At 36.4% G+C, this 27,785-nt stretch overlaps 1 protein-coding gene across 1 annotated transcript in view; it reads left to right on the top strand.

The window, feature by feature from the left end:
• CHST9 (carbohydrate sulfotransferase 9) overlaps window positions 1–27,785 on the top strand; it is a 237,415-nt gene that overhangs the window by 11,200 nt on the left and 198,430 nt on the right. The window lies entirely within an intron of this gene.

The following is a 27,785-nucleotide window of genomic DNA, read 5'->3' as shown; positions in this document are numbered from 1 at the left end:
TGCCTTCTGACATGATACAGGAAGAATTACACAAAATCACTTCTGAAGTATTGTGCCCAAAATGTTTCACCTGAATCTAATCGTGAAGAAACCAGACATTCCAAATTGGTAGATATTCCTCAACACAACAGCCCTGGACTTCAAAAATGCCAGTATCATTTAAAAAAAAATCCTGGAAAATGATTAAGATTAAAGGAGACTAGGAAATCTGGTAGCTAATTGCAAGGCATCCATAATTCTTTATTAGACTCTGGATGGAAAAAAAAAAGCTATAAGGATAATATTGGGACAATTGAAAGAATATGAATTTGGGATGTAGATCATATAATAGTATTAGATCCATGTTAAATTTCTTGATTGTGATAACCATATTGGAGTTACATATAAGAGTGTGTCTTTGGGGAGAGGATATATTTGGAAGTATTTACAAGTGAAATTTCATGATCTCTGCAGCTCACTTTCAAATGGTTCAGCAAAAAATATACACTTTTTTAAGTGTGGGAGAGAGAGAAATGACACATATAGCAAAATGTTAATAATTGTTTAATCTAGATAAAGATTGCATAGCATTCGTTATATTATGGCTAATTTTCTGTAGGTTAGGCATTTTTCAAAATAAAAATTAAGGAAACTATCCTATGATTCTAAGCCAGCTGTTCAAAGGATGAAATAATTGTCATGTATTAAAGTGAACTAACATGTTTGAAAGTTGTTTAAATAGTCAGTTAGTAATATGTCCTCCCAAAGGTATCTAAATGCCTTCATTCAGCCTTCTATAATAATTTCATAATTTATTTTTAAACACTGAAGAAATAGTGATCCTGAAAAGAATATATTTCAGGCAATGTAACAGCCAATACTTAATATGATAGTATCAGTAAATATTAAAGTTATCTTTTTTCCATTTTTCAGTTATATATGAGAACTTTTTAATGTAAGAAATTTTAAAGGGAAATTCAGCATCTAAAGGAATATGTTTTTTCTTCTTCCATATCTTTCCTAAGCATTGGTGCTTGCCTACAAAGCAAAGTGTAAGATTGATTACTGATGATTTTCCCTAAAATATCTACAGCCTAGCAGAATGCAGTTTGCAGGGTAGAATGGATCAGGCCAGGATCCCAGTGAGATCTGAGATCCAGTGTGATTCTCGACTCTACGTAGTTGGGAAGGCTGGTGAGCACTGTTAGTGCTTGTGTATTAGAAGCAGATACTTAAAACTCAGTAACATAGAATTGCAAATATCAAAAACCAAAGCTCTCCATTTAGTCAACAAATATTTATTGAGAGCCAGTTCTATGTGAGTCACAAAGTAAATGAGGTTAAGTAAAAATATTTATAAAGTTTAGAAATAAAAATGTATTTCTTCAGAAAAAAACCAACTGCAAAAATATATTTAAAATATTCCTACAATAACATTTAGGGCTCCTTAGGATATGAATCATCATATAACCAGAGTGGTTATGTGGAGTGGTGCTTTTTGGTATATGATAATAATAACAAAAAGAACTTGTAGATCTTCTATCTTAACATACAATATATCTTCTGTCTTAATGTACAATATAATAAACCAAAGACAAGAATGTTGATAGTTATTTACCCTCATATCTCATATAGTAGTTCATAAATTATTATAAATAGTAGCAAAGACGAAGAAATTTCAGTTACTGAAAAATCGGCAAGAAACAGTGTCACTTGACAGAAGAAGGTTGAGTTTCTGAATCTGAAAGAACTGGTGTCTTGATACTGCCAGCCTACACTGTCATAAACTAAATTTTACTATGATAAGATCTCCTTACTAAAAATATTATAGTTCATCTTCAGCTTATATTAAGACAAATATTAGTAATCAGTGTGAAATTGATACTGTTTTAGTAAGGGGGAAATAGTAACAAATTATTATGGAGAAGGAGCTTGTTCTTTAAAAGTCTTGATTATCTTCAAATAAAGGTAACAACAGCTTTGTTCTTCTCCTTCCCCCACCCCCCCACCTCCCCTGTTTTCCTCCCCCCCACCACGCTATTCATATTTATATCAGCAGTAAGACAAAGGATACCAAAACTGCTGAGAGAATTTAACATCTTCTCTCAGGTGTTAAACTGGGTAAAATTGAATTTAGTGATCTTATTAAACTTAATAGATTTTTATTTCATGTACTTAAAAAAGTTCCAAGACCATGAATAACATAAGTTAAAAGTTGTTTGAAGTTATAGCAATAGGAAAGGCAGACTTCCATATAGAATTTGGCATTAGAAGAAAACAGCTATGTGAATAATTTGTGTAGGTAATTATTAGCTGGAAGCTATTTGTACTCTAAGTTTATTGAATATACAAATATGATAATAAGACTTTGCGCAAATGGAAACTTTTGATAATAAATCCATGTAAAAGACTGTGCCTTGGGGGATAATTCTAGATGTTATAAGTATATGTGAATTCCCTGCAAACAGCATGCAGACCTCTAGACCAAGAATGTAACTATTTTTCATTCATGATATTTAATAGGTCATTCTACCTAAAGCCTCAGAAAGGACAAGTAAAACAAACAATGGAAAATGTAGTCCTATTTGTACATGTATTAAAACATTGCAACCACAGAAGGAGTAGCAAAGTAGAACTCTGAAACCTGTCACCAAAAGTGAGCTAAATTACACTCAAAATCATAATTTTCATAAATAAATATCTAATCATTACCTGAGAAGTATTCCTATCATTGCATATTGGAGTTATTGATTTTTGCTCCTCTGATGTCTACTGACCACCTTAGAAAGAGCACTTTCTCAGTAAAATAAAAAATAAAGAAGAGCTGCATTCTCTTTACGAACCCTGTACATTTATAACATTTCATGGAACTGTATACTCCCCCCAAGTCAGTTTTACTGTATGTTAACAAAATAAAAATAAAATGTAGGATCCTTCCATTTCCTCTTCCTCATTTTAGATTTTGGTTACATTTTTATTTATGTCGTATTTCATATTTTCATATTTAAATGAAATCAGTGCTCAAAACCAGCCTTTGTACTACTCTTTTTCTCTCTATGTTGGTTTATTTTGTGGATAGCTAGATTTCATGATCATGGAGTTTATCTATGAGGACTCACGGACTCTACTTTGTGAATTCTTTTGTGCCTAATCCATATCCCCCACTCCCACCCTTTCCCCTTGACTGGTAACTGTGTCTCTAGCTCATAAACCATTTTCTGACTGTTTTCCATTTTTGAAGGCAGCCAACGATATAGAATGGCAGAAGGTGGTATATGGGGGCAGTCTACTGCAGCTCCAGTATGGGTCTTGTCCAGAATATCCTCTCTCACTAGACTTATTGCACTTGCCCTGAAGTTAGAAACCTTCAAAGCCCCTAACCATATGTTGTGATTTGGTAGTTATGGCTTTCCTTCTGTTTTCCCCCCCAGCACCCTCATCTGGGAGCCCACTCCATGGGTAATAAAAATGGTTAGTGGGTGTGTTAATTTCTTCAGCCCCACATCCCCAATCATTCTGAGTTTCAGTAGGGAAATGTACACTTTCCCTATAGCCTACTATGCCCTGGATCTCATTGTTTCAATCTAAGCTTTGCTGGATGGCCTTTTAAGACTATGATACTATTTTTACAAAATCTATATTCAGCTCAAGGTTTGAGAGTGTATGTGCCAATTCTTATCCTCTTCTTGTTTCCCTCCAGATTTTACAGAATTTGGCAGGTATGCTTTATAGTTACTGGTTTGAGTAGTGGTTATTTTCTTGTTTAATTGAAAACAGAGTTCTTTTCCTATTTTTCGTGCTTTGCATTTTTTATTATATTTCAAAGGAAGGGAGTAGAGTAAAACAGGTTTTACTTCACTGTTAGCAGAAGTTTCAGAGTCACTATGATTTATTTATCACTATACAATAAATATTTTATTTAAAGCATATAATAAATTTACATATATTGATAAATTAAAGGATAATAAAAGATAAACACCCACTTATCCACTATCAAGCTAAAGAGAAAGAACTTTTCCAGTATCTTTTGACATGTCTTACTTTTGTCAGGGGAGATTAACTGCTGTGATCAACCCAGTATCTCAGGCACTTCGTACAGTAAATGTATATTTCACATTCAAGTCACAATTTGGTGAGGATCAGTAGAGAAATTCTGCTCCATGCAGTCATTCAGGGATCCAGGTTAACTCCACTTAGCAGTTCTGCCGTCTTTTAGTGCCTCAAAGTTCTCCACGGTTCTTTTGCAGATGACAGCATAGAGAGAGCGTGGAGGATTGTGTAGGATGTTTTTAGGGACAAGGCCTTGAAATAGTGTGCATGATTTCTCCTCATATTCTGCCTTATTGCAAGGGGAGCCAGAAGAAGTATCCTGCCTGTGAGTCCAGAAGAAGTATCCTGCCTGTGAGTCCAGAAGAAAAAGGAACGGGGATTTAGGAGACACAGAGCATTGTCTCAGCTACAGCTTTTATGTTCTTTTTCTCATTCACTCCCTCCAAGAAATAACCTGAATTTTGTGTTAATGATTCCCCTGTTTTGCATATGTGCATATTTCATATTTTGTGCATACCTCAAACAGATCTTGTTTAGGTTTGCCTGCCTTTGAACTTTATGGGCTCATACTATTGGTACATGTGACTCGATTTTGTTTTGTTTCTTGTTTGAAAAGAATATTTTTTTTAGAATTTGGAAATAGTATAGTACATGTGTCCAGTGTACTATATGTGTTCATTACATAAAGTCTTTAAAGCTATCATTCAAATCTTCTGTTCTCTTGTTGATTTTGTCTAAATGCTGTGTCAAATACTGAAAGAAGTACATTCAAAATAAGCCAGCTTGATAGACTTATACATTTCTTCTTATAGTTTTTCAATTTTTGCCTTATATTTTTGATGCCATGCTATTAAGTATATGCAAAGGTATAATTGTAACGTATTTCTAGTAAATTTAACTTTTTATCACTATAGTGACTTTTTCTATCTGCATATTGCTTTTAATTTTAACATCTGTTTGTCTGATTTTGTATAGCTCCACCAGCTTTCAATACTTTTGTATTTACTTAATTAAATTAATAGTTCATTCTCAATTACTTTCAACTCTATTTTTATGTTTTAAGGTTGTATTTTATTCATAGTATCTGGTTGAAATTTTTAAAAATCCAATCTGACAGTATTTGTTTTTCAGCTACAGAGTTTTGTCTTTTCATTTTTATTGTGATTACAATTCTATTTGAGTTCATTTCCATTATCTTATTTTGTATTTTCTATTCTGATTTCTCTGTATATCTTTTTGCTTTCATTTCTATCCTTTTTGGTAGCCACAGACTATTTCATGTGCTCTCTTTGCAAGTATTAATAATAAAATAATATTGGAATGCTTTCATTTTGATCACTCCCATCCTGACTTTTAGCCTATTGTTTTATTCCCACCAGTTAGACACTATTGTTGTTTTAAATAGTAAATATTTGTTTAGATTTCCCTATATGTTTGATAATTTTTTTTGCATAGCATTTCTTTAGCTACCTCTTTCTTTTTAAAAATACTTTATTTTAATAGATTCAGGAGGTACAAATGAATGATGTTTTGTTACATGGATAAATTGTATAGTGGAGAAAGTCTAGGCATTTAGTATACCCATCACTTGAATAGTGTACATTGTACTTGAGAGGTAATTTTTCATCCTACAACCCTCTCCCACACTTCCCCTTCTGAGTCTCCAGTGTCCGTTATGTTACTCTGTATGACCACACATATCTATTGCTTAGCTCCCACTTATAAGTGAGAACACACAGTGTTTGGTTTTTTTGTTCCTGTGTTACTTCACTTAGGCTAATGCCCTCCAGTTCCATCCAAGTTGCTGCAAAAGACATTACTTCATTCCTTTTTATGGGTGAGCAGTATTCCATGTTTATATACTGTTAAATACAGTTTCTTTATCTATTCATCAGCTGATGGGTACTTAGGTTGGTTCCACATTTTTGCAATTGTGAATTGTGCTATGATAAAATATGAGTGCAGATCTCTTTTTTATAAAATGACTTCTTTTCCTTCAGGTAGATCCCCAGTAGTGAGATTGCTATGTCGAACGGTAGGTCTACTTCCAGTTCTTTGAGAAATTTCCATACTGTTTTCTATAGAGGTTGACCATTAATTTCCGTTCCCACCAACAGCGTATAAGCATTCCCTTTTCACTGCGTCCGTGCCAGCATCTATTGTTTTTTGACTTTTTAACAATGGCCATTCTGACAGGGGTAAGGTGATATCTCATTGTGGTTTTAATTTTCATTTCCCTGGTGATAAGTGATGTTGAGCATTTTTTCATATGTTTTTTGGCCATTTGTTTCTCTTCTTTTGAAAAATGTATGTTCGTGTCTTTTGCCCACTTTTTAATGGTTTTCTTTTTCTTGCTAATTTGTTCGAGTTATTTTTAGAATCTGGATATTAGTCATTTGTCAGATGTATAGCTTCTGAATATTTTCTCCCCTTTCATAGGTTGTCTGTTTACTCTGTTGATTATTTCCTTTACTGTGAAGAAACTTTTTAGTTTAATTAAGTCTCATTTATTTATTTTGCTTTTGTTGTATTTGCTTTTGGGGTCTTAGTCATAAATTCCTTACCTAGGCCTATGTTGAGGATAGTTTTTCCTAGGTTTTCTTCTGATATTTTTTATGGTTTCAGGTCTTACGTTTAAGTCTCGTCATCCATCTTGAGTTAATTTCCATATATGGTGAGAAATAAGGATCCAATTTCTTTCTTCTGCGCAAGGCTATCCGATTTGCCCACCACCATTTATTGCTTTCCCCAGCGTATGTTTCGTCTGCTTTGTCGAAGTGACATCTATTGGTTGTAGGTATTTGGCTTTATTTTTGGGTTCTCTATTCTGTTACAGTGGTCTATGTGTCTACTTTTATACCAGTACCATGCTGTTCTGGTTACTATCACCTTGTAGTATAATTTGAAGTTGATCCACTTCTTGTTCTAAATCTTGACAGATAGCTTTTCTAAGTGTGGAAATCTAGAGGAACAGTTATTGTGTTTCAGTGTCATAACTATTATTCCCCTGTGTTTGTCTTCCTGTGCTGCTACAGAGAAATTAGCTATCAGTCTAATTGTCATTTCTTTGTAGATAATATGTCTTTTCTTTCTGGATTTTTTGTGATCTCTTTGTTCTTAATGTTGTGAGGTTTCACTCTGATGCAACAGGGTATGGGTTTCTTTTATTCTGCTTATATCTCTGATGATTTCTTAATGTAAGTATTGATATTTCTCATCAGTTTTAGAACACTTTCAGCCATTGCTTATAGATTACTTCATTCCATGCTTTCTGGTTTCACCTTTGGGAACTTATATGAGATGTATGCTGGACTTCTTGTTTCATTTTCATCACTCTTAACCTCTTTTTCAAATTTTCCATATTTTTTCTTCATGCTACATTTTGGGCTATGTCTTTAGATCTGCTGGTGTACTATTTATCGTCTTACTTTACTGTTTAAATCATTGACTGAGTTCTTAGCTTCAATTTTTAAATCTTTTTATTTCTGGAAACCCTATTTGGTCTTCTTAAAAATCTGTATGGCCAGTTTTGATTGTTTCTTTCTTCTTAGTCATACTTTAGACCTCTTTCATAACTTTAAACATGTTCAACATAGATATTTTGTGTTCTGTATATCATAAGTCAAATATTTAAGCCCTTGGAGGTATGATTTTCTCATTTATTGTTTCTGCTAACTGTTCCTGTTGATGGCTTATTTTCTCATTTACTCATTCATTCAGTAAGTATTAATATTTATTGAGTTATCTACAAAGTGCCAGGAATTATTGTTCTGAGATCCTGGGAAACAACCAATAAATAAATAAATAAATAAATAAAATAAACAAACAAATAAGTAAATGGACAAAATCCCATCCATACCTAAGCTTGGCTAATATTTCTCTGAACTACACTTAGGCTTTCTTCTTTTTCCTATGTACATTCTCTTCCTCTTAGATCTTATCTATTTGCACAGCTTTAAATACTATCTATATGCTTCCAACTTCTAAATTTACACTTTCAGCCCAGACCTCCTTTGAGGTTGTATTAGTTTTCTTTTGCTGTGTAATAAATTACTGTAAACTTAGCAGCGTAAAACAAACATACATATAATCATATCTGTTTCTATGAGTGAGAAGTCCTAGAACAACTTAAGTAGCACCTCTGCTCAAGGTATCACAAGGGTACAGTCAAGCTGTTGGCTGGGTTACATTCTCATCTGAAACCCAGAATCAACTTCCAAGCCCATTGAGCTTGTGGGCAGGATTCAGTTTTTTTGCAGCTATAGGACTGACGGCCTCAGCTCCTAGAGGCTACCCCTCTCCATAGGAAGTTCAAAATACAGCTTTTTGCTTCTTTAAGGTCAGTAAGAGAGCATTTATAACTTCAGGGATATCCTAGATCCTCTTTTAAAATGCTGAACTGATTAGGTCAGGCCTACTAAGAATAATCTCCCTTTTCATTAACTCAAAGTTAATTTATTAAGGACATTAATTAATTCTGCAAAATAGTTTTTCATTTTTCATCTGCTTTTAATTAGAAGCAAATTACAGGTTTTGTTTACACTCAAGGGTAGGGGATTACACAGGGTCATGCCTGTTGGGGTTTATTGTAGAATTCGATCAGAGATCTTGTCTTGCATGTTGAACTTTCTGCCTGATGCCTCTACTTGGTTTTCTCATAGTTCAACATGACCAAAACTGACCTCTTGATATTGTCTGTCAAAAATTTTCCCACATCATAAGTGTCATCTCAAAAATCAATTTCAAGTTCTTTCACTTCTTTTTATTTCTACTGCCATTACCCTAATCCAGGGCATCAGCATTATCTGTATTTGTAGACTACCATAGCCTCATTAACTTCTTCATTTCTCAGTTCCTTCTTTGTACAGCAACAAGAGTGATCTTAAAACATAGATCTAATCTTTTCTCTCTTCTAATTATAATCGTTCAATGCCTATCTGTTACCCTTTAGAATTGTACTCAAAGACCTTGCTTGGCCTTTGCCTATCTTTCCAAGCTCGTTTTAGACACTTTCCTTTTATTCATTAAGCTCCAGCCACATTGTCTTCTTTTAGTTCTTAGTATATGCTAAATTATCTTCTTTCAGAGCATTTTCATATGTGATTCACTTCTCTCCCTTTACCACTGTAACTTTGCACACTATTGGATCTTTCCCATCCTTCAGATCTCAGCTTAAACATCACCTCCTTGAACATACTTTCTCTGGACAAAATGTCCAAATAAGGTCTTCTGGGCTCTCTCCCAATATTCTCTACCTTGCCTCTTGATTTCAGCATTTATCACCCTTTATAATTATGTGTTCAATTTGTTATAACTTGTTTCTTTGTTTTTCTTCTGCTCATTTTTGTATCCCAATACCTAAATAGTGCCTGTGTAATAATAGTTCCTCAAAATATATTTGATGAATGACTAAAGTGTTTCTATTATCATCAGTGTGGGCTAAAGTAATTTAAAGAAGACTTTATGAGGACATCACCCTTGAGTTGTCCATTTGTAAGATGGAGAATCAGAAAGGAAGACAGTTCCATGATAGATGTAGAGAAGACCAAAAACGAATTGATGAATGTGGAGATGGGCATGGAGTATTCAGGAATCAGGACACCAGAAAGGAGGTTTTATGTTAAGGAGAAGTAGAAAATTAGGTTGCAGAAGTATAGTGCCCACCTTATGAAGAACCTAGAAAGGCAGACAGAAGGGTTTCCTACTTTAAATAAAGACCATGATGGCTTTCTACTTGAAGGAGTTAAAAATAAGCCACTCTGGAAAATGGACTATGTTGAGTTAAAAGCATTTGAAAAACAGCAGATGCAAAACGATCACGGTAACCTCTCTTCTGTTTCTTAAAGGCAGGAGATGAAATTCCCATGTGAAAGATGTCCTCCCTATACCAGCAGGAAATTATCATTACTATCAGGGAGTTGAGGCTGACTGACCTTGTTAGATCGATCCTTATCCTCCCAGCCACTTCTCCCGCCAGTTAACTACCCTAGCCCAAGCCCCTTTGCCTTGTCACATTTTCATAATTTACTACTCTGTGTCTAATTCAGTATATAAATGTTTAACTCTAGCAGCATCTTTGGGTCTTCATTTTCTTATGAAGGCTCTTGTGCAATGTAAAACTTGTATTAAGTAAGTGTGTATGTTTTTCTCCTGTTGATCTGTCTTATGCCAATTTAATTATTAGGCCCACCTGGGGGAAAAGCCCTATATATTTAATATTTAAGAGAGATTAATGAGGAGCCATTATTTGTGTTGAACTGAAGCGACTGTCTAGAGATAGATCATCTACCCAGGAGTCTTTTTGTTCATTTAGTCAACAAATGCTTCTATTCTACTCACAACGTCTAAGGCACTGTGCTTAGTGTGGAGGATTCTGTGAACATCACTTCAAAGATGAGTCCTAAAGAAAAAAACAGGGATTATCTTGAGGTTGGTGGAAGATCTTAAAAAGAAAGGAGAGAAAGTTCAGGCGTCCAGGAACTAAAGAGAATGGCAATTAGTTCATAAGAATTTAAATAGTTAAGCTCAGCTTGAGAGTAGAGTTTGAAGTAGAGGTATGAAAGATAAAACTAACAAAGTGACCAACAGTTAGATCAGGAAGAGTGTTGTTTGTCATCATAGAAAATTTGGACCAATAAAGAAGTGTGAGAAATGGTGGAATATACAAATGGAAATGACTAGTAGATATTTAGAAATATAAGCCCAAGAACAGATGAGTTTCTGGAACGGGAAACATAGGTGGAGGTTTCATGTTTGAGAAATGATATAATTTTAAGGGGGACTAAGCAGAGGAAAAAAAAGAAAAGTAAAACTCCAAGAAAGAATAAAGGGAAATGGGTGAGATTGTTAAAGGTTAAACAAGCAACAATCACCACTATAGGAGCCAGGATAATGAGACCTTTCAGAATTGTTGACAGTTCACATGTCACAAAGAGGTCAGGAACTTAGAGGATATATTTTGTGATGACAAGAAGGCAATAACGTGTAACCTTTAAAAAAGGAAGTTCTGTGTGGTTATGGTACTTCATTGTGGATGTCCCCTTTGCAAAGTACCTTAGATGTGGGTTAACGATGTAAAAGTATTTTTCAGTGTTAGAAAAGAGAATGTTTTCTTAAGACAATAGCCCCTTGTATCTTACTTATCATTTATTTAATCAGCTCTTTTGTAACTAATTACAAATTAGCTTATTTTGAGAAAATTTTTATAAATTTTATAATTTTAGTATCACTTGATGTAAGTCTTATCAGCAGGGGACACATGTTTAGTGGAACTAGTGTAATTTGGGGACAGACAGAACTGAGTTTGGACTCTGGCCCTGCTAGTTATGAGTATTGGTGTTTAATTCCATCTCTATCTATATATTGCAACTTGATATTTTAATTTCAGGCTTTATTATTGACTTCCCACCATGAAAACATTTAGTACTTTTTTTCTTTATCATCCAGTTACACATATACGTCCTTGTCCTTCCTACCCTCCTGTCCTTCCAATATAGTGATTTCATTTTGTTTAGATTCGGTGCTTTCATTGTTATGACTATGTAGATGTTATCCACAGCTTAGAAAGGCAGTTTAATCTACTTTTTTTTTTTTTTTGCTTTCCTGCATGTAATATTTTCTCAGAAGTTAAAAGCGTCTTTCTCTTTCACTTGCTTGAGGTTCTAAGATTTTATCACTGACCCAAGCAAACTCTTCATCATTGTCTAAATATCCCATATAGGTGTTCAGACAAATCATCTCATCTATCAGTTTTATCTTTCTAAAAAGTTTCCCTAGCCTCTGTCCTGCTCCAATTTGAAATGCCTGCCCTCTGAGCTTCTTACACAGCTGTTATCCTTTTACAACCAACCCCAAATTCCTCTTCTCTCTGTCTTTTTTTGGACCTACTGTTTTCTGTATCCCATTTCTTCCTCTGATCTCATTCCCTTGCTTTGTTAGGTCCTCCTGTCGCTTTTAGAGAGGTAAGTGTTTTGAGAACTTGTCTGAAAATGCTTATTTTACACACACCCTTGATTGAGACTTTGATAGAATTTGGTAGCATTTAATAGAATTTTTAGCAAAAATTATTTTCCTTGACAATTTTCCAAGCATTCTTGCTCCATTGCCATACTCTCCATTCCAGTATTGCTGTTGACAAATCTGGCACCCTTCTGGTTCTTGACCCTCTGCATGTGATCTGTTTGTTTCTCTCTGGCAACTTAGAGAATCTTTTCTTTATTACTAGTTTTCTGAAATGTCAAGACAATGCCTTTTGATGTGTTTATTTCTTATCCATTGTGCTAAGTGCTCCGAGTGATCTCTTTAAGTCTTTAAACTCATATTCTTTAGTTCCCTGAAATTTTTCTGAATTATATCATTAATGGTCTTCTTCATTTTGTTTTCTTAGTTCTCACTGTCTGGAGTTCCTGTGACTCAGATGTTGAGTCTCATTTCCTGGCTTTTTTTCTTTTTTCATGTTCAATTTTCCATCTCCTTGTCCTTTTGCTCTACTTTCTGAGAAATCACGTTCATTTACCTTCTAACCTATATGTTGAGTTTTTCATTTGGTTATATTTTTCATTTGCAAGAACTTTTTACTGCTGATTTCTTTCCTTTTTATTAATTATAGAGTCCTATATTTAAGGGAACCAATATTTTCTTTTATCTTCTGAGGAACTAAAGTAAAGCTCTTTTGACTTCCCTTCCACCCCCACCCCCACCCCCATTCTTTGTCTTGCTTCTCTTCTGCTATCTTTTGCCTCCTCTCTTGCCTTCCCTCTTCTGGGGAACCTGGTGCACCTCTTCTGCATTTTATAGCACATAGTATCTTGTTTCTTGTTGGTATCTAGGGGAAAACTTTGATTTCAACTTTTATATCACTTAAGTTAGTTATCACTCCTGTCTGCATTCCATATTTCTAAAACTTTATGATTAACTCCCTTGTAATAATTTCCTCTTCTCTTATCTATATTTTTATAACTATTTCTCTTCTATCTTCTTTGCTTTCATTTTAAAGAAGTTTGAGGAGGGAGTAGTGTTCAATGCATAAGTTCAGTCTGCACTCATTTAGCTAGAAATTCTCTTCATTGATTAATTAACTAAATTAACTAAAATTAACCAACATTGAAAGCATCATTAATTATTCATAATGTTATATAGTATCCTTGAAGTTTCACAATATGTTTTTTTTTTTTTTACATGTTTTGTTCCATTTTCTGCTTGGTTTTTTTTTAATGTTAATTTTTAGTTATATATTATTCTTGCTTTAATTTCCAGACATTATTTCAGGCTTCTCTATATATTTATATTTATTTAAGTAACTACCTTGGGCAGTTACTTTGAAATTTTAATATGAGCACTGTTTTTTTGTGGTGTGTTTTTTGAAAATGCCACAAGAGCTTACTATATGATTGTTGTCAGTAGACATTTTTGCAGATTTAATTTATTTTTCTGTTTTAAACCAAGATTTCTGGATTAGCACCTTTGCTGATTTAGTCCATGCTATTAAATGGTTGCAGCCTAACCACCTATGGGCTAGAATGTGAGATGAGGAAAGAGAGGGAACACATAGTAGAACTTAATAAATATTTGCGTGTGATTGCTTGAAGCTAGCAATGAGTCCTTGGCTCACAAACTTTATCTATAAGAAACAAATCATATTTGTTTTAGAATATACACATACTTCTAGTGTTTATCATAGAGTTTTATGTTAGCTAGAGAATTTTACTCTTGTATAGAAAGCAGTATTATTCTTTTTATAAAAGACATTATATAATAACAACAACACATCAGATGTCTAGATAAAATATAATGAAGGAAAAAAATCAGCCTTCCAAATAGGTACTGATTATTTGGCTAATCATTAACAGAAATAACTATCCAACATATCTAGCATAAGGAAGCAGGATCCTCTGTAAATATAATAATTCCTCTGCAAGGATTTTATTGTTACTCTGATGAGCAGAAGGGGGAATTTATAAATAATGTAATGCATAGGTGACAACATATAAGCACATTTTATTTAAATAGCAATCAGTAACAGTAGAATTTTTCTATGATTTATAGTCTCACCATAAAAACATGTATTTGAAAATATGTCTGGACAATTTGTTGAATATAGAGCAATACCAAACTGTGTGTCTCAATTATTTATTACAAGAATTTGTTGCATAGAAGTAGTCTAAACTATTTGACACTAATTAAGTGTGGATATTCCTATTTTACTGTAAAATTTACATTCCAAAACCAGTTTGACTCATTCTGTTTTGCATTGTAGCTAACATTCTAGTTTGAAGTACTGTTTACTCATAAAAAGTACGTGGAGAGATCAAAATGACTTAACATTCTGTTGCCTCTTAAATTCTGCTGGGTTTTGTTTACTTGTTTTTTGAGATCTTTTGAAAGTAGATATATTCTTATGCAGTCTTTAAAATTTTTTGTGTCTCTCTCTCCTGCATTGTCCCATATTTGGACTGGCTCACTTTTTTCAGTCATAATGCCCCACCAAACTCACTAGATTTCATATATTGTACTATCCTCCTCTGAAAAGCAACTTAACTTCCTTTGTTTAGTCGACATGAAAAAACTTATGTCCTGTTATCATTGAAACAGAAAACAAAAATTTAAGCTATTTTTCCTTATTTACATAGTCATGGCAAATTCCCTCAGTGTTTGCTTGTCTGTAAAAGACTTAATTTCTCCATCAATTGTGAAACTTAGTTTTTCAGGATACAAAATTTTAGGCTGGCAGTTGTTCTGTTTAAGTTGATTGAAGATGGGCCCCGATCCCTTCTGGCTTGTAAGGTTTCCACTGAGAAGTCTGCAGTTAGCCGGATGAATTTTCCTTTGTATTAATAGGTTATTTGATGCTTTTGTCTTGCTGCTTGTGAAATATTCTCCTTCATTTTGATGTTGGCCAGGTTGATTACTATGTGTCTTGGAGATGATCTATTTGAGTGAATCTTCCCAGTGTTCATTGCCCATCTTGTACCTGTATGTCTGAATTTCTGGCGATACCAGGAAAGTTTTCCTTGGTAATTTCCTCAAACATGTTTTCCATGCTTTTAGTTCTTTCTTGTTCTCCCTCAAGGATATAATTCAAATGTTAATGGCTTCACATAGTTCCATATCTCTCTCAGTGATTGCTCGGACTTTTTTATACTCTTCTCTGCCTCTTTGAATGACTGGGTTATCTTGAGAGCCTTGTCTTCAAGCTCTGAGATTCTTTCTTCTCCTTGGTTTAGCCTGTTGTTACAGCTTTCTGCTGTGTTTTGAAATTCCCTAAGTGACTCTTTCATTTCTTTAAGTTCTATTATCTCCTTTCTTATGTTGTCTAACACTCTAGTGACTTTTTGATTTTTTGCATTGATTTCCTGAAATATTTTTTGGCTTCATTTTGTTGGTTTTCAACTTTCTCTTCACTTCCATTCATCTTATTTGCTATCTGTATTCTGAATTCCATTTCTGTCATCTTGGCAATTTCCTTGTGGGTGGGGTCCACTACTGTAGCTCCATTGTATTCCCTTGGAGGTGTCAAACTATTTTGTTTTTTCATGTTACCAGGGTTCTTTTGCTGGTTTCTTCTCATCTGGCTCCTCTTCTCCCGGCTCTGGGTAGATTGGATCGCAAGGCACCTGTTATCCTTTGCTGGGGACTCTCTCAAACCAAGTCCAAGAGTGAGGGCGGCTCAGGGATAGGGGGTCCTGAGTGAAGTGTTTGGCCTCAGGGAGGTTCTGACAGCCCAGTGGTAGTGGTAGGGACTCAGTACTTGGGTCTTGGGGTCCAGAAACAACTCTAGAGTCTCAGGGGTGGAGTTGCAGGCCTGGCGGGGCTTCTGGAGCTACAGGGGTAGATCCTCAGACTTGGGCACAACAAGAGCTTCAGAGCTGACTCTGGGGATTTCAGGGGCAGAGCTGTCCATATGGGTGGCTGTTCCACCAGCATGAGGACTGCTGATGCCCAGGTGCACAGGCAGGAGTTTCTTTCAGTGGCCCAGGTTCCACATAGGAGGGCTGGAGCTGCTGGTTGACCACATTTCTCCCCCTGCATACATAGGATACACTGAGGAGTCGTTCAAGGCTTCCCAAGTGGTGCCTGTGGTGTCTGGGGCTCCTCCTCTGTTCAGCTTCCACACTGAGGAGGAGGTGTGCTCAGCCCCCAGTCACGGGGCTGGACACAGGGGAGCGTCTGTTCCCTCCCCAGCCTGGCCGGGGTGATGCCAAGACTACTGCAGGAAGGCTGGGCCCGAAGCAGACCTGGGTCTGTGCATCAGAGCCATCAAGACACAAGTTCTCCCCACAGTTCCATGCTTGCTGCAGTGCTTGGGCTTGTCGGGGTGGAAAAGCTTCCAAGTAACTTGGTAGCCTGCTGATCACTGAAGGAGTGTGGGAGGGAGAGAGGGATCCCCCCTTACTCCTTCACTGGGCTCTGAGCCTCTCTGAGTTTGATCCTCACTGATATCTTTTTTCCCCTTTTCCTCTTCCGTCTCTGCTTTGCAATTTTCCTCCATGAGGTCCCTGGGAGGCTCCAGTACTTCTTCCTCTGAACTAAACCTGAGATGTGTTCTTTCTCCCCTCTCCTTTATCTGAAACCCTCTTTCCCTCCAGGATGGTCCAGTAAATGATGTCTCTAGTCAGCCATCTTGCCCCACAACCTTGTTGCTTATTTACATGGTACCCAAAGTACCACCTTATTATTTAAAGGTAAAGGGCATATCTGCAACATTTATGTATACAATTATCCTTCCTTACTACACTACAGTAAAGCACATACATTTTTTCTCTTCTGACTCTGCAAACTAATGGTCGGAGTAGTAAATTCCTTATCTTTAGATTCATCTCCTCAAAATTCTTTGGTCCATATTGATTTTCTCTCATTACTTTCCACATGGACCAAGTCATCTCTTCTGCCTTCATATTTTTTTCATTTTGGGGGGCCATATTTTATAATTAATGCTCATTTGTACTATTTTTTAAACCCTTTCCTCACACTTGTTTATTAATGTTTATTTAATGCATACCATACGATTATATCCTATCTTCGTTTCTTAATCACATGTTCTTTACCATATATCTCCTACTTTACAATCCTTTCCTTCAAAATTTTTTTTATGTCTCATATTCTGTGTTATTTGGACTGAAGGAAACTCCGAAGGCTCCGACCTATAGCCTGTTTTATTTTTCCATTTTATCTGTGGATGCGTTCAAGTTTAGTCATCATTTTTATGGTGCTGATTCTCAACACTGTTTGTCCATTTAATCACGCTTGGATTATTGTATTTGCTTCTGAGCTCAGCATTTAAAGAAAAGCATTAACAAACTCAAATGTGTCTGGAGAGGATGATTAAATTGATTGAATGCTCCTAAACCATGTCCCATAAGGAATGGCTGAAGGAATTGCATATATTTATTGTTTATCCTGGAGTAAAAAAGATTTAAGGTAGACAGGATAATTGTTTTCAATAATTGGAAAGTCTGTCATGTAAAGGAGGAAACAGATTTCTTATGAGTTGTTCTAGAAAAGTTCTACTAGAACCAACCTGTGCAAGTTGTGAAGAGAGAGGTTCAGATTTCTCTAATGAAGATCAGGATTCAACCTTACTCATTTTGCCTTTGCCTATGACATCCAGCACAAGGCCTTAGTCATATTTGGGCCTAATGGATGTTTGTTGATTGAATTTAGTTGGTGTGGGTTGAGAGAATAAACCTCTCTAATAATAAAAATAGAGTGCCTTTTGAGGTAAAAGTATCCAATCTTTCAATAAATATAATACTTACAGATTACTTGTATTGCAGCTGTCCTTGTGCGAGGCATCTGGGTTATAAAGACATCAACATCATAATATCAGAGAGCATTTCTATGGTCAAGGCATACTTCTAAATATTTGTCACATATTAACTTATTTTGCAGCAACCTCACATGGTAGGGACTTTTATTACCCCCAATGTAGGTGTGAGGAAACCGAGGCTCACAGAGGTTACATAATGAGCTGTGTCACAAAGCTGGTACGTGGTCAAGCTGTGATTTGAATCACAGCAATCAGGCTCCAGAATCTGCATGCTCACCCGTTGTGACAAACCGCCTCCAGGAAGCAAAGCCAAGAAGATGCACATAAATAAAAAGAACACAAAGAGTTTTTGGTGGGAATATACTCCAGTCCAGTGCTCTCCTGGTGATTGACTGGCCAGTGACTGTTCTGTTTGCCCGAATGCCTGTGGTCTTCCTTATTTTCAGCCATTCTGCACACTGCCTCCAAGTGATCCTCCCAAAATGCAAACCTGACCATTCCACTCCCTTCAGACCTTTCGTCAGTTCCCCATTGTCCACACGGTCAATCTAATCACCACAGTTTGGATGCCAAGGCCCTGTGGGGTCTGTCTCCACTAGTACCTCTCACCGCGTCTCTCCCCAAACCCTGAATGACACTGTGTGGTTCAATGAGATTTCTTTTCTGGGAAGGAAACAGGGTTATTGTCAGAATTAAACTAAATAATCAATACAAAATGCTTAGAATAGCACCTAGAATGCAATAACTGCTCAAGGAATGTCAGTGTATTTATTTATATGTTTCTGATTGTCCTGCAAAAATTGCTATTCCCAAAACATAGCTTATTCATTAGTTCTCTCACTGTATCTTAACATTGCTTTGTAATAGATTGAGAAATAAAGAAAATTTATTGGCTTACCTAATGAACAAATTCATAGACAGGGTTTGACCAGTCAGGGTCCAGTCAGAGCTTTCCCTTTGTTTGTGGACTTCTGAGCTTTGCCTTCCTCTGTGCTGACTTGTTTTTTAAGCTGATTTCCATCAAGACAGCCAGAGGGCTGCCAGCAACAGCAGGAACTACAGGCTTTCTTATTCACATTCTCCAGGAGAGAAAATATCATTTCCCATAACCATCCAACTGAAGCTCTGAGCTTCATTCTCAGCAGGTCACCTGCAAAACAGTCACTGTGGCCCAGGAAACCTGGGGGTCATCTGGTATAGTCAGTTGAATGGTAACCCCAAAAAAGATATGTCCACCTTCTAATCCTTAGAACCTGTGACCTTATTTCGGAAAAGGGTCTTTGCTGATGTAATTAGGTTCAGGCTCCTGAGATGAGATCATGGTGGATTATCTGGTGAGCCCTAAATTTAATGACAAGTATCTTTGTAAGAAACGGAAGAGAAGAAGACATATATGGAGAAAGAGGCCATGTGAAGTTGGAGGCAGAGGTTGAATCTATGCAGCCACATGCCTGGAACACCAGAAGCCCAAAGAGGCAAGGAAGCCTTCCGCGCTTGCCTCCCAGGGGAGTGTGGCCCTAATTACACGTTGATTTCAGACTTCTGGCCTCCAGAACTGTGAGAGAGTAAGTTTCTGTTGTTTTAAGCCACGACATTTGTGTTAATTTGTTATGGCAGCCATAGGAAACTAATATAAATGGCCATTGTTGGACCAACTTTTCCTTGGATACATGATATTTGCACATATCTATGGAGTATATGTAACAAGAAAAATAGGATTGATTACATTGTGAGTATTATGTTATTTTATCGCTGGAGCTGGAGGTGGGAACAATGCGTTCTCAACTGTACAATTTCCACACAGAGGAGCAGAATGAATATTCAGGAGGCAACACAGCATCCACTTCAATAGCCTTTACTTCCACTTCCGACTGTAACCCACCCATTTCTATTGGGCACACCACAATTGATCCCAGTCATGGACCGAAAGCCATCTTTTATTCAGCACTTCTTAGGTTACATTATTAATTACTACATTACTGAAACTTGATCATTTCATTTGACTTGCTAACTGCCTTACCCAGTCGGTAGTTATCTCTTATCTCATCTGACATATCCCTCACTGATAACTCCCTCAAATCTTTTTATTTTTTTATTCTATTTTATTTTATTTTTTTGAGACAGAGTCTTGCTCTGTTGCCCGGGCTAGAGTGCTGTGGCAGCAGCCTAGCTCACAGCAACCTCAAACTCCTGGGCTCAAGCAATCCTCCTGCCACAGCCCCCCGAGTAGCTGAGACTACAGGCATGTGCCACCATGCCCAGCTAATTTTTTTCTACATATATAATTTTAGCTGTCCAGATCATTTCTTTCTATTTTTAGGAGAGACAGGGTCTCACTCTTGCTCAGGCTGGTCTCGAACTCCTGACCTCGAGCGATCCTCCCGCCTCGGCCTCCCAGAGTGCTAGGAGTATAGGCATGAACCACCACACCCCGCCACTCAAATATTTTTAGATATGATCACCCATGTTGCCATTTTCATTTGCCACCACAAACAAATCCCAGGACTCCAGAAAGGGTCGCTTTAGTAAAATATAATTTGACTCCATAGGCATCTTGTATCTTATGTGTTACTCAGTGTGATTCTGGTGGGTCTCAACACATGTGAGTGATGAGCCTGATGACTCTTGACTGGCATGTAAATAAACACATGCTATAAATTCTTGTGGCTGTGTTTAAACAAATGGAAAATATAATATTTTTGTTTCACCCAAATTAGCACTTTGAAATCCTTTAAAATTTTGAAATCTTTAGAATGAGGATCAAGCAATATGGAGTGATGGGATGAACAACTCAGCAATAATCTCTAGGAGTGTTTTTTCCACTGGTACAAACAAATGTTTGCAAGGGCCTTTGGTTTTAGTATTTTGCATCCTTTAAAGACAGGCTATTGTTGCTTAAAAAGAAAATAACTCCTCACTGAATACTAGAATGTAAAATATGAGTTTAAAATTTTTCTTCTAAAATAAAGACTATAAGGGCAAAGCCTTGTCTTGTTAAAAATTTTAATTATAATTATATCTTAATTACAACAGCTAAAAGCAGAAGATACCTGTTAAATAAATTATAGAGGAACTCAAAGCAACAAGATGTATAAGGAAGCACCTATAAATTAGTGTCTAGAAAAGGAATATGTTTTTGTGTTCTGTATGACAAAACACATTGAACACTTGGGCTATTTCAGGAATAGACCATGGAATACAATACCTGAGAAACCATTTAAAAATATTTGGAAAAAGTCAGCATTATTTGGCTCATTCATAGAAGTTTCACTGTCTTCCTTAAAAATGATACTTTGTAATGGTATTGTCCTGTGTTAGTTTTCTTTGCTGCTATAACAAGTTGTCACAGATGTAGTGGCTTAAAACAAGGCAGATGTATTATCTTACAGTTTTGTAGGTCAGAAGTCTGACACGGGCTAAAATCACAATGTCAGCAGGATTGTGTTCCTTTCTGTGGCTCTGGGTAGGATCCTTTTCCTTGTCTTTTTTAGCTTCTAGAGGCCACCTACATTCCCTGGTTCAGGGTCCCTTTTCTCCATCTCCAAAACTAACAAAGGTGAGTCTAGTCCTTCTCACCTCGCATCACTCTTACTTCCTCTTCTCCCTTCCTCTTCCACTTTTCAGGACTCTGTGATTGCATGGGGTCTGCCCAGACAACCCAGAATAATCTCCCTATGTTAAGGTCGGCTGATTAGCAATCTTCATTCCATCTGCAAACTTAGTTCTCTCTCCATTGCCATGTAATGTGGCATATTCACAAGTTCCAATGAGTAGGAGGTAGACCTCGTGGGGGCCGTTAGTCTGCCTGCCACATGTACCATTGTCAAGTTCCTGGTCTTGACAATTGCACTGTGCTTATGGAGCTATTATTATTGGAGGAAGCTGGGTAAAGGGTACTTGGGGACTCTACTATTTTTACATCTTGTATGTGAGTTTACAGTTATTTCAACATAAAACTATAAAAAGCCACATTTGTGGAAGATTAACTGAAAACATAAAGAAATGCTTACAGAATTTCAGGAATTCCCCAATAATAAAGTGGATAAAAATAGGGTTATTTAACTTCTAAAATAGTAAAATAAATAAATAAATAGAGGTCACATTCTTCATTTAATTAAAACCAACTTAGTCAATATTTACTGTTTTATGGTTGCTACACATTTCATGAGTACTATCTCAGTTTCTTTCCCTTTAAATAAAACAATGTCCATAATTGAGCAAATATCATTAGACTACATTCTACAGTTTAATTTAATTATGGTTGGAAGAAACAATATATTTTTAAAATGTTTATGTGCCCACCATGCCTATCAAATAAAAATCTAAAACCCTTAAGCCAGATTACTCAAGTGCTTTATAACACATTTCATACTGTTTTTATAGTTTTCTAAAAGACCATAACATTCTGTTTTACTTAATATTTTCTAAAGCTATCAGAAACATCAGGCAAATTTTATTGTCGTGTTTTTACAGATAAAGAAAATTAGGGCTGAAAAATTACATAAAGATTTCTGATCAAGAGGGAGAAGTATAGTTACATTTTGGCATCCCAGTCTACTCCCCAAACAAACCAAAGGCAGATGAAATTTAGAAAGAAAAAACACGAGAAGACATAATTAAATTCAAAATCAGGAACAGAAGCCAAGGAACAGAAATGGTGACATAGGCTGAAATTGTAGGCCTACTAAGGCTTTAAGTATGGAAGTTGCTGGAATATCTAGAAGTTTAACTCCTGAGTAGGAGCTAGGAGCCAGGTTTATTGATGAACAGGGACTACAGTGGCAATCCATCCCACAGTGAGAATGAAGATTAAAGAAAAAATGGTGGCAACTTCCACCGAGCTTCAGCATTAAAATGTACTAGGTTTAGGGAAGCAGATAGACACAGACACGAGCCACGCCCTGGAAAACCAGGTAATCTCCAGGCTCTCTTGTTTGTGGTAGTACCAATATCACTCTAGGTCAAGAACACCAAACAATTATCATTAGACTACATATTACAACAACTTTACCAACAGTGGTAAAGCTTAGCTTTGGATGGTAGTCCAAGGAGCAATTTGGAGGCAGCTGCAAAATTACTTGACAAGGAAGAAAAGGCACAAAGAGAGAAGAAAAGGAAAAGAAAAAAAAATCAAACACCTTCCACTAAAATGAACTTAAACATAAGAATGAGAACATGAATAAATCTAATGTTAAGAAAGAAAGGCAACAAAACTACAAATAAAATTAAATTTTTATATTGCAGTCTGACAAAACCTTTGAAATATATTTAAGATTGCAAAGAGACAGGAAAGGATAATTTAATATAATATAATAAAAGTATATAAAACTTGAAAAGCAGAGGAAAATGAAACTTGAAAAAGTGAATATGGAATAGGTGCAATTAGAATATTAAAAAATACAATACTAGAAAAAACACAACAGGCATAATAAACACTAGGATAAAGATGCAGAGGAATTGGTAAGTTGCAAAATAGTTCAGAGGAATTCACCCAGATTACAGTTTAAGAAAAAAAAATTTTAATGAATGGCAGAGCAGTTAAAAATCATGTAAGATATATTGAAAGGTCTGAAAATTTAATAAGAGTTTCAGAAAAAGAAAATCAAAATAAAAGAAAGACTTTAAAAAAATTAAAATTTTATTTAGCTAACAAAATCTATAGATTCAAAGAAAACAGAAGGAGAAACAGGTTAGATAATTTTAGGAAACTTCATCAGTCCAACAGAAGAAGGAGAAAGAAACTATGTCACTGAAATAGTTTTGGAGGATATTAGTGGCCTTATACAATTTTTTTTTCCAAAAACAAGTATCTAAAATACATGAATGAATGAATGAATGAATGTTCAATTCAAAACGTTGGAGAACAGACATTCCAATAGAAAAAAGTAGAATGAAAAAAGTAATAAAGGTGAGAACATAAATCAGTGAAATGAAGAATAAAAAAAATAGAAGTTACAATGTACTTTTATATAAAATAGACAAATCTCTGGCAAGCATGAGCAAAGAAAATAAAAGATACAAATATACAATGTTTGGAATGAAAAGCTTTGGAAGAAATCTTTAAAATCATAAGAAACTCCTATGGACAACTTTGTGCCTATAAATTTGAAAACTAAAAGAAATGATAACTGTATAGACAATGTAATTTTCCAAAGGTGATTATCAAAAAAAAGTAACAGTGTGGTATTGGACCAGTAGAACAGAACAGTAACAATCTGGTAAACGGGTAAACACACACACCCCGAAATTTGATCAATAACAAAATCAGCATTAAAAATCAGTAATAAAATAATAAACTACTCAATAGAGTTGGATGATCGTTATCCATGTGGAATGGAGAACCTTACAATGTACAAAGAGATTCAAGTACTCAATATGAAAAGCAGAATGTTACCAGTTTTAAAAGGAAATATTGAAGAATAATTTTGTGATTTGAAGATAAGGAGTGTTAGCTCAGAAAATTTATAAAGAACACAAACTGAACTTGATATTGCCCATTCTCTACTGTTCCCTGTCCTGCTCTGTGACTTGGGGGACTCACTGAACCCACTACAACAAAGGGCTTCCTGGTCCTCTGGCTCGTAGTTGGGTTTGACAAATGGGGGTCACTAACAGGAGGTCTAAGGACAGGAAGAAATTGATATGGGCTGTTCTGGTTCCCTTAATCCCCTGCTGCCATGTGTCGTCCATGCCCCCCTACAATGGGCTTCTAGCTGCTGTTGCCAAGGGTCCAGGACTAGCCCTCTGCTTTAGTTTCTTCCCTACTAGGAATAGTTGCCATTCCTTGGCTTTAGGTACTTGTATCCCTTGTTGGTTTCCCTGAACCCTGACCACATTTATAAATGCCCCTTATTTGAGCTCTTCACAATTTCATAAGTTTGTAATACGTTTTCTTCCAAGATTCTAGCTGATAAATTGAACAGAAAAAGAATGATAAACCTGATTTAAAACTTGTGTGTGATAAAACAACCACACTAGCAAAGGAAGAAAGGGAGAGAAGAAAGAAAAAGTCACAGGCAGGAAGATTTTTGTAATGCCCATGTAGACAAAGAATTAGTATCCAAAATACGTAAAGAACTACAAATTAATAGGAAAAATGGAGAATAAATGTAGACAGGAATTTCACAAATTTGAAAACCAGAATAGCAAAAAAACAGATAGAAATACAGTGGGGAATTACAAATTCTCAATTCCTGCACCACATCCTCATTCTCTAACTTCTCCCTCCTCCTGAGCAGCTGTGGGTGGAGAGATGGACGGGAGGTGAGGTGCCAGAGGCAGTCAGGGTCGGTGGCTGGCTTGAAGCTTATCTGATGTTAAAAGAAAAACTTCAGACATATTAAATTTAACAGAGTTTAACTGAGCAAAGAACGATTCAGGAATCGAGCACCACCACCCCCCCGCCCCCCAGCCAGAATAGAGTCAGAGCGTCTCTGCACTGCCTCCCGGTTGGAGAGGATTTATGGACAGAAAAAGGAAAGTGATGTATAGAAAACAGAAGTGAGGTACAGAAACAGCTGGATTGGTTACAGCCGGCGTTTGCCTTATCTGAACAGTTGGCTGCCTGTGATTGGCTGAAACTCAGAGATTGATCTGAGGGTAGGTTACAGTCTGTTTACACATCTGGTTAGAGTAGGGTTCACTCTGTATGGAGAAACCTGTAGGCTGGACTTAAAAGATGCAAGGAGGCAGCCGTAGGACAAACTTAACTGAACACTTGGAGTGATCGCAGTGGGGCGCTCAGTGGAGGGTTTGCAGAGGAAGGAGTCGCTGGGTAAAGAGGTTGACTGGGGAGGTGTGGACGGAGCTGCGTTTCACAGGAAACTGGAAAGATAGCCCAGGAGGACGACTCTTGTTCTGCAGAGACAGACGCAGAGATGTGTGGATGGGGCAGACGACAGTAAACTTGCAAGGGCTGGGTAGTAGAGTGAGGGAGTTCATCCCTGATGGTCTCTTTGCTCAGAGGTGGAAAAGAGTGAGTGGCGCCGCTGCTGTGGCAGCCAGGGAAGGAGCAGGCTGCCAGCTCCAACTGAGGACTGTGGACAGTGGTCCCCTGACCCTGGGTTTCTTCTGTGCCACACTGCCTGCATCATTTGCTCCAAACCGATTTTCCCCAGAACAACACTACTGCCTCCCTAAAATCATACACTTCTGCAACTAGGCAACTCATAATTTCCTTTTATGTAAATTGCCTCTAGCTAGTAATTTATTGCTACACTTAAGTCCCAAAATACTTCTGTTCGTGGCCGTGGCTGTTTAAAAGAATAATTTTTACAGTGTTGGAAAAGAGAGAATGAAATGAAGTAGTTATCTTCATACTTCCTTTCATAATTGTTAGAGATAAATCAATAGGATATACAAATAAAAGTAAATATTTTTAGCAAATATAAACCCTATCTTTTAGTATTTTACTAGTTCATGTATCTCCGTGTGGAAGTTAGGCTAAGGATTTACAAACACAGCTATAAAGTTCATTAATTATCTCTATTTTCTTATCGAAGCTCCAAATGCAATTCAGTGCAACAAGTTGTTAAGTACCTATTCGGTTCAAGGTATTGTGTTCGTGAGTGGGGAGAGGAGGGAGTTGCACAAAATACAAGAAGCCTTTGGCTGTAGAAATGTATAATGCTTGTACATAAAACTGCATTATTCCAAGTAATTTCAATCTCCAGTAGTCTGCACTTTTTCCGCAGGCTTGGAGGTGGATATATGATCTCCAAATAGGTGTGTTTTCCCATCATAGCTGACCTTCAGGTTTGCTTAAAGCAATCCCACCGCTCCTACCGCCTCACCTTTGTTTAATGAGAGCCATTTCCTAACACCAACCTTAGGTTAACGGACTGAGATGGGAGAAAATCAAACGTATCTCTCCATTTTACACCAGATTGCCTTTCTGCCTTGTGGCTTTAATCACTCAATCCTACTCACATCTGCCACAATAACAATTACGGGTTTTCTACTGCCTTCTCGCCCAGGAGGATATGTCAGAGTATATAGCAACATCTCCCGAAGAAAGGAAGGGCAAATTCTTAATCTTTTTCTGGGATCGTAGGTAATAATTCTCCTCTGCAAACCCCCAAGGAGTACTTCTTCTGGCTCCGACACCTACCATTCCCACAGGTTCGTGGCTCGGTTCTGATTTATGAGTTTTCTTCTAGCCTTTCTTTTCTGAGATAAGTTTTAATTATGTAGACAGATTGTAAAAGTCTCCTTCTTCTTGTAAACAACTATTTCTTTGTTAGTAGTAGATTTTGTTTAACTGGTTTCCTTTTATCTGAATCTTTTTATGTACCCAGGAATTATGTCTGTTCATTGTTTAACTGCAGCATCGAGAGAAGAGCATGCTGGCTTCTCTTCATAGCTTCCCTTGAGGGGTTCAATCTTGGAACACCTCAAATTGCAAATCTCCCTTGGGAACTATTCTTCATTACATATGTTTGGGAGCCCATAATATTTTAGTTTTGATTCAATATAAGAGCAAAGTATCGCCCATCAAATAAGCATTATGATAGTACTCTCAGTTCTTCTACTTATTTTAAAACTTTCTTTGCCACTGAAATCAAGAAAATGCTTGAAATTCTCAAAAGCACTAGGGAAAATGTTAACAGTTGCCCCTTCCTCAGGGGACTCAGAGAAGTAGATTTGAGAAGGTGTCTCGAGGAATGCTGGCAACCATAGCTCTTACTCTGGCCCCTTCTAGGTAATAGTTAAAATATAAGGAAAAATATATATTTACGATATGACTTTTTTCTCATTCTGCATAAAGATTTTTAACGATTTTTTTTCTAATCAGATTACCTTAATTACTTTAACATATTCACTTCTAATTCTGACCTCTTACATTACCTTGGAAGCCCATTTGTGTGAAAATTTGTTTTGCCAAGAAGAGCTAAATATTATCCTTAAACCAGCCTAGCAATTTTCCACAACAGTTTTTAACTTTTAACTGGCACGCCGCCAAATACCTCTTAAACAGGCAAAATCAATCGTT

The sequence above is a fragment of the Lemur catta genome, chromosome 16, assembly GCF_020740605.2.
Source record: "Lemur catta isolate mLemCat1 chromosome 16, mLemCat1.pri, whole genome shotgun sequence".
Taxonomy (NCBI): domain Eukaryota; kingdom Metazoa; phylum Chordata; class Mammalia; order Primates; family Lemuridae; genus Lemur; species Lemur catta.
Note: the sequence above shows the minus strand (reverse complement) of the source record. Positions and strands in the feature narration are given on the sequence as shown.